Source organism: Bidens hawaiensis, unplaced genomic scaffold, assembly GCF_021521415.1.
Source record: "Bidens hawaiensis isolate Kalapana, Puna unplaced genomic scaffold, B.hawaiensis_p1.1 tig00003469_1, whole genome shotgun sequence".
In the NCBI taxonomy this organism is placed as follows: domain Eukaryota; kingdom Viridiplantae; phylum Streptophyta; class Magnoliopsida; order Asterales; family Asteraceae; genus Bidens; species Bidens hawaiensis.
Window position 1 is genome coordinate 630,649 of NW_027491193.1, and position 12,811 is coordinate 643,459.

Below are 12,811 nucleotides of genomic sequence, written 5' to 3' on the forward strand. Positions count from 1 at the left end.
AATTCACGATTACGGCTCTAATTATCATTGTTTACGATATAATCTCTTACCTTTTGTGTTAAATTGGGTCATAAAGTGGCTTTACGGATCTGCTGATGCATAGTATTATATGCTCGCTAGATCGAATGATTAAATTAGATGAATTAGGATCTTAAAATTCATGTTTTGGTTCGTATTCTAGTGTTTTTTAGATTGATATGTGCAATTAGAGGTCCAATTACTGATTCTCAGTACGAATTAGGGTTTTATTTTACACTCATTTCGTTTCATTTTACCAGCATTAACCTAATTCTAGAACTGTTTTTGTTGTTGAACTAGTTAGACTCTAGTCGGGCGGCAGGGTACAAATTAGCGATTAATAGGGATTAATCATATCAGAATTTTATATTTAATCTTTTAATTTTATAACTATATATATATATATATGCATATACATCTATAAAAAAATTTTATATATAATTTTTCACAACAAATATAAATTTCAAATATTTTCAAAAATTTTGACCGATTTTGATCTAAATTTGACCGATTTTATCTACATTTGGTCACTTTTGATCATTTTTTTATTAATATAGACATTTTCACTGGTTTTGATTGCTACCGATATCATGGGCCAATTAGGTGAAATCAAATTGGTAGCCCTTTTGTTTTCCGTTAGTAGCTGATTAGTCGGCGTCTGATCGTAATTTTTGCAACATTGGTAATGGCTGCATTGAAGATTTGAATCCCAATTTATGTTCTGTATCTTGGAAATTGTTTGTTACTCTGAACTTAATACATAGATTCCACACTGAATCTTGCGTTAAGTATGCGGAAAGGTTTTATAGATGTTAATTGTTACATATTAGAAGGTTTAAAGTTCATATCTTTTGATGCATTTTTAGAAGCTGATGTCAAACTAGATAAGCCCAAAGTAGAAAAAGTGGTGGAGACTTCTATTGGAAGTCCAGGAAGGAAAATGCTGGGCCGACTTCATCTACTGGTAAAGCAACGTGCCGAAGAAACCTAGTATTTTGACCCAAGATAACAAGTCTGGGCCGACTTCATCTACTGGTAAAGACTATGTAGAACATCTTCAAAAGGTACGCGATTTTTCATCTGGTGTCATGCAAGTTTTTGTTATAACTATAGTGTTGTGGTTTATCTCATCTTTAACTGGTGTTTATAACTTTACATAGTTCGATGTTAATGTAATTCAGGAACATGCGGCACTCAAGAAGCTCCTAGCAGATAAAAAGTATCCTCTTACTATTTTAGTTATTATTAAGTTCACACCTATTTAGTCAAAAGCGAGCGGTCATGCGCCCGAATGCTCAGGTAAGGCTTTCTCGGTTAGTTTATGTTAATGAGCTGAAATGTTGAGCTCAAGCTTGACTAGTCGAAAGCTTGAGCCAGCTCATGGCTTGTCGGGGCGCTCATTTGTTTTTAAAAATAAAAAAGTTCAATTGACTTTAAAAATAAGCAAGGGCTTTTAATAACTAAGTGTAAATGTCTGAGAAGGCATTGAATTATTTTTTGAGCATTGTAACTCTGCAGTTTTTAGTATTTTGTTTCCATGCATTTGTTTTAGTTGGCAACCTATTTATTGATTCTTGAGTTGTCACAGGCTGCTTCATGCAACTCAATGGATTTAGCTTATGTATATGAAACTGGTTAGTTACCGTTTTTCACTATTGCCATCCCTCATATCATAATATGCTTTAGTGCAGTGAAATAGAAATATACTTTTACTTCTTTCTCTAAGCACTAGTTCAAAATTTGATAATATCGATAAATGTATTTCAATTGACTTTAAGAATTATTTTGTGATTTATTAATATTTTTGTAGGCGTTACTGATGTGAATAGAATTAGATAATATCGATAAATGAATTTCAATTGATTTTTAACAATTAATTTCTGATTTATTGATATTTTGTAGGTGTTATTGATGTAAATAGAAGCAAAGACAAAGGTTACGAGACAACTTGAAACATGGTTTCTGTGATGAGGTTAGGGACATTATTGATTTGTGGCTTCCTTAACCATCCGTTTTACATCTTTATGTGTATGTTCCATTCTCTTGATACAACTTTTCTTCATACTAAAATGTAGCTGGATGAACAGAGACAAATATACGAAGAATTGCCTGAATTTTTGGAGGAGGTGTTGTTAGTTCCTGTTACAAATAGGTATGTTATGTTTTTCTTGTACCATGTTTGATAACCCAATGTGATTTTTTAATTTCTTAGAATTCCATGAGTATGTAAGCTATGTTAGAATCATGATATAGATGCAGTCACTAATACTTGTTACAAGTTTAAGTTAAACTTAGCTGGAACTAGTCTAAGGGTTCTTGGAGAATTAAAGCACACACTCTAAATTAAAGCAAGGGCTCATGCACAATTGTTTAGCTTACAACTAGTGCAAACAGACGAATTTACCCATATACCCTTGGTACAGGGGAAAAAGTCTTAGGTATATGACAGGGGTTAAAGCTGTAACAATACATGAAAAATATTATTAGTACATACAGGGACTTAGATTGTATTAGTTGGCAAGTTGTGGACTTGATTTTTATCGAGTAGTTAAGTCGGTAGTCAGTCTATACAAATATGAGTTGTAATAGACAGCCTTGATTTGGTGTGTGTAAAGAAATGGTTGTAGTGAAGTAATGTTTATTACTTGAAGGTGAGAGAAATACATAAGCAACTACATCTATATATACACAACTAAACCCTAGCTAACAACCCATAAAAGGCCCATGGGCTTTAGCCAACTATATGGGCTAAAACCCTAACTAAATACAATTAACACTCCTCCTCAAGTTGGAGCATAGATGTTAATCATGCCCAACTTGTTACAAATAAAATCTATCTGAGCTTTCCGGAGCGGTTTAGTTAGAATGTCTGCTAGCTGAAAATTTGTCTTCACATGAACTGGTTGAATGGAAGGAGGATCAATTTGTGTGCCTACTACCCGATCTCTGATAAGGTGGCAGTCGACCTCAATATGTTTTGTCCTCTTATGAAATACTTGATTCTTGGCTATCTGAATAGCTGACTGATTATCACAGTATAACCTCATCAAGTCATTAGAAACAACCCCGAGCTCTCTGAGAAGACGACGAACCCATGTCATCTCTGATGTTACATCTGCCATGGCTCTATACTCCGATTCGGCACTCGACCGGGAAACCGTGTGTTGCTTCTTACTCTTCCATGATACAAGGTTTCCTCCAACAAACACATAATATCCGGTGGTAGATCGTCGAGAAATTGGACTACCCGCCCAATCTGCATCTGAGAACCCTGATATCCGACCATCTCCTTCTTCCGTAAAGGCACCTACACGACAATGACCCTGATCGGAGTATAATATACCCAAGCCAGGTGAGGTCTTAAGATATCTTAAGACACGAAGGGTAGCATCCTAGTGACCGGTGTATGGTGTAGCCATAAATTGGCTCAGAACACTGACAGTAAAGGAGATATCCGGTCGTGTGACGGTTAAATAATTAAGTTTACCAACCAGCCGTCTGTATCGCTCAGGATCTTTCATTGGATCTCCTTCCTTTGGGAGGAGTTTCTTTGTAGGAAGCATTGGGGTATCAACAGGTTTACAACCCAGTAAGCCACATTCAGTTAACATATCAAGAACATACTTTCGTTGGGAGAGAAGTATTCCTTGTGGAGAGCGGGATACTTCTATGCCAAGGAAATACCTCAATCGACCTAAGTCGCTGACCTGAAACTGAGACTGAAGAAACTGCTTGAGTTCGGAAATCCCGACCTCGTCATCACCTGTGATTATAATGTCATCCACATAAACAACTACGATAATCCTCTTCCCTTTCTGGTGTCTAAAGAAGACAGAGTGATCGTAGGCACTCCGAGTCATCCCAAACTGTCCCATAACACTAGAGAATCGACCAAACCATGCAATGGGAGACTGTTTAAGACCATATAGAGAACGACGTAGTCTACAAACTTTCGAGGCCTTCTCCTCAACGACGAACTCTGGGGGTTGCTCCATATATACCTCCTCCTCAAGAACACAATTAAGAAAGGCGTTCTTGACATCAAGCTGGTGGAGCGGCCAATGATTAATGGCAGCAAGAGCGATACAAATACGGACAGATGGCATTTTAGCAACCGGAGAGAAAGTTTCATCGTAATCAATGCCATATGCCTGAGAATACCCTTTTGCAACCAACCGAGCCTTTAAGCGGTGTAGGGAGCCATCCGGGTGTAGTTTAACCGTAAATACCCAACGACAACCAACAATACGCTTCCCTTTAGGAAGTGTTTCAAGATCCCATGTATGATTGGACTTTAGAGCCCCAATTTCATCTTCCATAGCCTGTCTCCATCCTGGGTGAGCGAGAGCGCTCGTCACATTTTTGGGAATCGGGTAGGAATCAAGGGTAGTGGTGTACGCATGAGATTCAGGAGATAGGTGGGTGTAGGCAACATAGTCCTGAATTGGGTAACGAGTATATGTCAGGGGTTCCTTGCGAAAGGAAATAGGTATATCAGGAAGTGGGGCACCAGGAGGATCATAAACGGGTGTATCAGAGGTTGGTGGATCGGGGAAGGATGTAGTAGTGAGAGGTGTGGATTGCTCAGATGTAGGCGGGGTATCGGAGGGTATTTCAGGGTCATGGCCAGGGTGTGATTCAAGAGTCGCTGATGTTTGACCCCTACCTCGCCTAGCATATGTGAAAAGCAGTGGCGGAGATTCTGTCGGTGGGTCAGAATCAGTAGAGATTGGATCGGTTGAAGGAACTGACACAGGAATGGTGGAGATGAAGGGAGATGGGTCAGAAACAGGAGTGGAACACTCAGGAAAGTAAGGACAGGGCTCATTAAAAGTGACATCGGCACTAGTAAAGTATCGGTGAAGAGATGGGCTATAGCACCGATACCCTTTTTGAACCCGTGAGTAACCAACAAAGATGCAACGAAGGGCTCGGGGATCAAGTTTGATTGTTTTCGGACGATGGTCATGAACATAGGCAACACAACCAAAGACTTTAGGTGCGAGAGGAAAAGGAGTACCAGTGGGACATAGTACAGAAAACAGTGTTTTACCATGAAGAACGGGTGTGGGCATACGGTTAATCAGATATGCAGCTGTGAGAACGGCATCTCCCCAAAAACGATGAGGGACACGTGATTGGATCATGAGTGTGCGAGCAACATCCAATAGGTGACGATTTTTGCGTTCGGACACACCATTTTGTTGAGATGTATATGCACATGATGATTCATGAATAATACCGTTGTTTTTCAAGTACGAAGAAAAGTCGGTGGAAAAATATTCCTTAGCATTATCGAATCGGAAAGTTTTAATGGTGGTGTTAAATTGGTTTTGAACATAAGCATTAAATTCTTGAAATATGGAAAAAATTTCACTACGAGATTTCATCAAATAAATCCAAGTAGTGCGAGAATAGTCATCAATAAAGCTAACAAAATATTCAAAACCCAAAGTAGATTTGGTAGGGCAAGGCCCCCATACATCAGAATGCAAAAGTTCAAAACAAAAACTGACTCGATTAGACACTCTAGGGGGATAGGGACGCCTGGTATGTTTACCAAGTTGACACGACTCACAATGAAAATTAAAAGACGAAAGTGGTAAATCTGGACGCATTTGCCTCATAACCGTTGTAGAGGGATGACCTAACCGACAGTGGTCCTCCTTGACTGAAGCAGTTGCTGTAGAACATGTAGGACCTGACGGGAAGATTAAGCGGTAGAGGCCTCCAGATTCAAAACCTGTGCCAATCAGACGGTTCGTCCCTAGTTCCTGAAAGATACAGTGAGTAGGATAAAATTTAGCAGAGCAATTGTGTTGTTTAGTAAGTTGGCTTACCGAACAAAGGTTATCGGGAAATTTAGGAACATATAGAATAGACGAGAGGTTTAAGTTGGATGAGGTGTTAATGGATCCAACCCCCAGTACAGGACAAGAAGACCCATCAGCCAGTCGAACAGGTTGGTGGGAGATTTTATTAAGGTTGGACAGAATACCCGAGTTCCCAGTCATGTGATGAGTGGCACCCGAATCAATAATCCAAGATGAAGAAGGACTAGGAAGCGTACCTGAATCGGCCGTATTGGCACATGGAGCAGGAACAGGAGCAGGAGTCTGAGAGGTTAGAAGCTGCTGGAGACGACAATAGTCTTCTTCGCTAACTGTGTAGGTGGGAGTGGCGGTTGGACCTGAAGTCTCACCAGCGGCAGCCAAACGAGCTTTGGGGCGAGGAGGTGGCTGACTTCCAGGAGGGCGGTTCGGGCAGTCCCATTTCGTATGACCTGGTTCCTTGCAATAGTGACAAACAAGACCACCGCCCCGTCCAATACTCTTTTTGTGGGTCATATGAGAACCTCGACCAGTACCCCGACCAGTAGATGTATACATAGCCGATGTATCAGTAGGAGGTAGAGTTGCACCAGGACCATACATTTCCCGTAACAGGTGAAAGGTTGATGCAACTGAAGATGTAGCAGCGGAGTTGCTCAACAGTAGGGGTCGGGCGCTTGAATACTTAGGTGATATCCCGGCAATGAAGGTCATAACATCCATCTTGGCGTTTCGCTCCTCCTGAATCTTCAAATCAGTAGTGGGTGGAAACATAGTGCGAAGCTCATCCCGGAGTTTGCAAAATCGTGTGAAATAGTCGGTAAATGTAGAATCACCTTGCTCGGCCCGACCATAGGCTTGAACCACAGAATAAGCATGAGAGATAGACTCCTTAGCCGAAAAGGATGAAGAGAGGTGATCCCACATTTCTTTTACGGTGGAAAAGTTCTGAGCAATAGTAAGGATTTGTGTATCCATAGCATTCCATAGGGCCATTAAGATTCCGCTATCATCAATTTTCCATTCTTTGATAATCGGGTCCGGGGGTGGTTTAGTGAGATGATCGTCTTTGTCCATACTTTCAAGACCCTTTTGGACAAAGAGACTCCACGAACCCCAAGTTTTTGAGTCAAGTTTGATCGGAATGCGAAGAACAGCTGAATAATTAATAATACCTGGAGCAATCTGATTTTTCTGAAGCCTTTTTATCAGCCATTGGATCTGAAAGTTTCTTATCCGAACAAATACACACGCGAACTGAGACTGAAAAACTAAACGATCCCGAATTGAAAAACTAACAACACAGGGTGGTGCGGAAGCAAAAGATAAGTAACCTGGAAAAAATACGGCGGCCGGAGGATGGTACACGCGCCATCACGCGGCGGTGCGTGGGTGGAAGCGGCGGTCTTCAGGTGGTGCGTGGGGGCGCGTGCGGCGGCGGATCGGCGTCGGATTTTCAGGGTTTGCTAATCGGAGGGTGGTGGTGACAGTGGGAGAGGCGGTGACGGCGGAATATTTCTCGAAAAAGGATTACGAGATCTGGACAGGAGGTAGACGGGTTCGGTTTCAGATCTAGGGCCGGCTGGTTCGGTTCAGATTAAGTGGCGGCTAGGGTTTGGATCGAGAGCCGTAGCTCTAATACCATGTAAAGAAATGGTTGTAGTGAAGTAATGTTTATTACTTGAAGGTGAGAGAAATACATAAACAACTACATCTATATATACACAACTAAACCCTAGCTAACAACCCATAAAAGGCCCATAGGCTTTAGCCAACTATATGGGCTAAAACCCTAACTAAATACAATTAACAGTGTGAACTAGTTAGTTATTCAGTAGTTATTCGACTGCAAATTTGACTAACGGGTCAAAACTGTAGTTTAATGGTAAAAAAAGAAACTTTGGCTGTTAAAAGTCAAATGGGTCTGATAAATAAATCTACAAATCATTTGAACTTTAGGTTTAACTAATCTAAATTTTTTCTCAGGTTAGGGGAGGGAATAATGTATACACGGATGCTGATATTGATGGAATTCGTGAATAATGGTCGACTTTTGTGGCATCCTTTATTTACCAGTGAATGTTCGTATCGATGTTAATGAAATGTTAAACTTTGAAATATCGTGAAGAATGGTCGACTTTTGAATGTTTGTTAGTATGTTGAAATATTATATGAAATGGATTATTTTCCTATATATGAATTTTAGTTTTATTATGAGACGTTAGTTGTCATTATTTAATGTTGAAATTATAAATCTGTCAAAAAAAATTCTTTTTTATAATACTTAAAATCATGACCCGCAAACGTGTGTCAAAAAAAAGATAATAATGCTTGTCATAAATGCATGTACTTGGGGGGTTAGAATCTTTCTATTCCGTACATATATGTTCCTGATCTTTTTGATATTACTAAAAGGGGTAGAGTTTTTGGAACAATAATTGGTATCTTTATTACATTAGCTAAAACTTATTTGTTCTTGTTCATTCCTATCGCAACAAGATGGACTCTACCGCGGCTGAGAATGGATCAATTATTAAATCTTGGATGGAAATTTCTTTTACCTATTTCTCTAGGTAATCTATTATTAACAACTTCTTCCCAACTTCTTTCACTGTAAAAAAAGACTTCGATATTCACGACTTGTCTCAAACAAGAGAAAGAAACAAGTATCTTATTTTTTATAGATATTCACGATATGTTTCCTATGGTAACTGAGTTCATGAATTATGGCCAACAAACAGTACGAGCCGCAAGGTATATTGGTGTCATAAATGCATGTCATAAAAAGATGACACACAAATTTGCGTCATTGTTTCTTTATGACATGACCTTCCTTGACACGAGATATCGTGTCATCTACCCCTTTAATGACGCGCATTGCGCGTCATTAAAGGACTATTTTCTAGTAGTGTGAATGCAATGCGCGTCATTAAATGACTATTTTCTAGTAGTGTGAATGCTTTATATTGCAAGTACGTCTAATGCAATAAATGTCGTTAATAAGCACATGGGTGCATTTACTACTAACAAGGGAACACTAGTGCTCCCACTCGGTAGTAATTTTTATGGTGTTATATATATCGATCAATAGGGTGGGAGTTGTGTGTATGGTTGAAGATTCCGATTACATGTAACACCCTAAGTATGAAAACATATTAATTATACAATTTAGTATGAACAAATGGTTTCAACAAAATTTCTTTCCATACTTACAATGACTTACACTTATAACATCAATTATATAAGTATAAATGTCAAATTTCCAACAACTTTATATGCCTTTACAATGTACAGATAACTTTAATATTCCACAATGATATGATTTAGACTTAAACTTGTTTGTTGATAATAAGATTTAGACTTTAAAATTATACAAGCATATAAAACATATAATTAAAAAACGTTAACTAAACAAACAGGAATTGTTCAATTATATGTAAATAGCAAGTTTTATTCTACAAATTAATTATCTAAATTTCAAAATGAGGAAGGAATGTCATACTTTTCTATAGAGCAAGCCAAGAACAAGTCCCTACATGTCCTAAATTAAGTTAAAGAACGTTTGCATAAATACTTCAGTTACACTCATCATACGTACTACATATAACATTTGAAGATGATGCCTTGGCTAAAATATTTATGATAATAAAACTTGCATGAAATACCAACAATCTTTTGTTTTCGTTTTTGAAGAGGTAGGTCCCCGCAAAGCCCAGTTGGACCCGCAAGATACACCTTGAAGAGGTACGTCTGCGCAAAGACCAACTGGCTCCGCAAGACCCACCATGCTCAGAGATGAAGACCTTACACGCAGTAAGCCAGCTGTTCCCGCAGGAAAGCCTCCCTTGGTACAGTACCCTGCCTGTTCCCGCAGCTATGGGTACAAGCCAAGAAGGAAGGCTACCCGCACTAACAGTAAGGCTACACGCATAAGGCACTAACTCTTATACTTCAGTAATGTCACCTGAAGAAGGAATGAGCAGGGCGGGAATATTCCCGCCCAAAAGAGCCAGTCCGTACGCTTCTGAAAGATCTTTTGTACTATACCTGCCAAGGTATGGACAAAATAGACAAGATCTGACCAAAGCAGCCCATGAGTCAATCACAGGGTGACAGCTCACCGACAATAGTACGAGGAGGAGCACGCTCCAGTACAAAATGTCACTATCAGCCGCTGCCTACCCACCAACTCCCATCGTGGCACGTACATAGCCCGTAGTTGGTGGAAAAGGAATATTATACAGCTGGCCGTACCTGCTTGGAAACCTACCTTCGGCTATAAATACTCCAACACCTTGGAACGGTAGGATCATCTCATATTATCTTATCTTCTCTAGCTATTTCTCTCAATATACACTTATATTCAGAGCAATCTAGTCTGATTCTCATGCCGGAGGGTGGTCACAAGGAGGAACCCCCCCTTCTCAGTGACGAGCTTACGGTGTCTGTTTTGCAGGTCGAGAAGAATAACCATCTTTGCCGGACCTTACCCTCGTGGGAAACATCCACTTCACCCTAAGATTATCAGTAATCTGTCGGGGTCATTTAGTGTTTCTTCATTGGCGCCATCCGTGCATTAAGCTAGAACTAAATTTTCTCAGTTTTTTCAAAACTTCTGGAAAGATGGTCAAGGTTACTCCGATGCCAAGGCCACCGAGTGACCAAGAAACTCCGGTAACCACAACCCCAGCTACTGGGGGAACACCGGTGAATACACAATTTTTACGAACACTACCAGGGTTACCCAAGCCGGGTCAAGTGCAGTAAACAACTCTCCCCTAGGATTCACTAATACCCAGGTAGAGAAGCAACAGACGAGGCTTCCCCGCCAAACACTGGATCAAGTTAAAGCTTTGGCTGAAGCACGTCAGAAAGAATTCCAAGCTGAGTTAGATGAACGTTTACGTTCACTCCAACAGGCTAATGACGAATTCGGAAGCACTCAACAGCTCAACATGAGCAATGATTGCGAGTATTCGGATGATGAGTGGGAAGAATCGGACAGTGACGCAAACCCTCGTCATAAGGTGAAAGGGAAGCGTAAAGAAGTAGACTTCCGCTCGAAAAGAAATTTTGGAGAAACTTTCAAGCCAAAGAGCGCGGGGGGAAACCCACGTGACTTCTCCAAGACTTTCAGACCGACTGTTGCAAATGCGGGAACGTCCAAGTTTGCAAGAGACATTGCGGAAGCAATCTCTCCAAAGAGTGCCAAACAGATGTCCAACATAGGCACTTACGACGGCGTATCTGACCCGGACGATCACTTGAACAGATTTATAACGGGGGCAACCGTCAGTAATTGGACGGAACCCACATGGTGCTACATGTTCTAGATGACGCTCGTCGGGGCAGCCAGAGCGTGGTTTGATCGTCTACCGGTCCACCACATCTATGATTGGGCAGACTTCCAGCACAAGTTCAGCCAGCACTTCAGTCAACAAAGAAAATATACTGAAGAGCAGTGGACGATCCTCAACTGCGTCAGAGAGGAAGACGAATCTTTGCTAGACTTCATCACTCGCTTCAACTTAAAGAAGCTAAGTCTGGGCACCATCAGTGAAGATCTTGTTCGCGCCGCTTTCATCCAGGGCGCTGAGTACCCAGAGCTTATCCGCACATTGACGGGTAAAGATGGCACGCCATCCACGTGGGATGCCATCATGACGGCAGCTAAACGCTTTGTCGAGACGGAGAAACAACTGGGTAGAAATCTTCCCCAGAGCACAAATCTCTACACGCAGAAGACCAGAGAAAATAACGTCCGTACCACCCGACAAAATAAGAAGATGAAGCTTGGTATTTGGCAGTCAAGGATAAACTTTGACACCTCATCCAGCTCTCGCCCTCTCTTAGGCGGAAGGGACAACACGCACTCGTCAAACCGGAATCCAAGATGGACGCCACTCACCAAAAGCGTCACCGAGAAACTCCCATGGCCGAAGGCTCCAATAATCCGGCAGCGTCATAACGTCGATCAGAGCAAATCTTGTGACTTCCACGGGACAAAAGGCCACACTACAGAGGAATGTACATCTTTGAAGGATATTGTCGAAACATTCGTCAAAGATGGAAAACTTACACACCTCGTGGCGTCAATCAAGAACGGAGGGAGGAATGACAATCGGTACAAGGGCAACGGACGAAAGCCCGTCGACATCAGCATTACATGGTTCATGGCAACATTAGAGGAAGAAAACGACGAACAACAGAGCCAAGTGCGTGGAAGGAAGCTGAAGTGCGCTTCCCGCGTGTGCCAGGAGGGCCCAACAAAGAAGGTCCCATAGTCATCAAAAGCCAGCTGGGGCACTACATCACTTCCCGCACTCTTGCTGATAACGGCGCTTCGTCAACGGTCATGTATAGGCAGTTCTTCGACAAGCTAGACGACGAAGACAAAGAACGCCTAGAAACGGTCTACGCCTCAATGGAAGGGTTCGATGGTAGCACAAACACCCCCTTGGGTATCCTATCTTTCCCCGTCATTCTCACGGACGGGAAGCACTCCCGCACAGAAGACGTGGACTTCGTCGTAATGAGGAAGCCACACCACACATACGACATTCTCTTTGAGAGAGATGGGATGGCAAGATTTAATGCCGTGGTGTCTTCGGTCCATGGCATGATGGGATGGCCAACAGCTGAGGGTGTCGCGATGATCACGGGTATTCCCCAGGTATGTATCGCATCTGTCTCATCTAAACCCAAACCAAAGATGGCTAAACCAACCATTACCGAGCCAGAAGAATGGGCCTTCAATGGCAAATACCCTGACCAGGCCGTTACCATTGGCCCAACAATCACTGATCCCACACGCACCTTACTCAAACGCTTATTGCAAAAAAATGCTGACATCTTTGCGTGTACACCAGCTGACATGACTGGTGTACCCCGAAGTAAGGCGGAGCATAAGCTCAAATGTGACCCGGCTTTTCCGCCAGTCATACAAAAGCGTCGCGTAATGG

At 41.6% G+C, this 12,811-nt stretch overlaps 1 long non-coding RNA gene across 2 annotated transcripts; it reads left to right on the forward strand.

Annotated features, from left to right (window-relative positions):
• The first annotated feature begins 310 nt into the window (after nt 1-310).
• LOC143623468 (uncharacterized) lies at nt 311-8,166 on the forward strand. Of its 2 annotated transcripts, XR_013151903.1 has the most exons (4): nt 311-1,652; nt 1,921-1,990; nt 2,094-2,170; nt 7,836-8,166. It is a non-coding gene; the product is annotated as an uncharacterized LOC143623468 (long non-coding RNA). The 2 variants fall into 2 exon arrangements; XR_013151902.1 differs by lacking the exon at nt 7,836-8,166 and having other exon boundaries at nt 313-1,652; nt 2,094-2,619.
• Nucleotides 8,167-12,811: the final 4,645 nt, after the last annotated feature.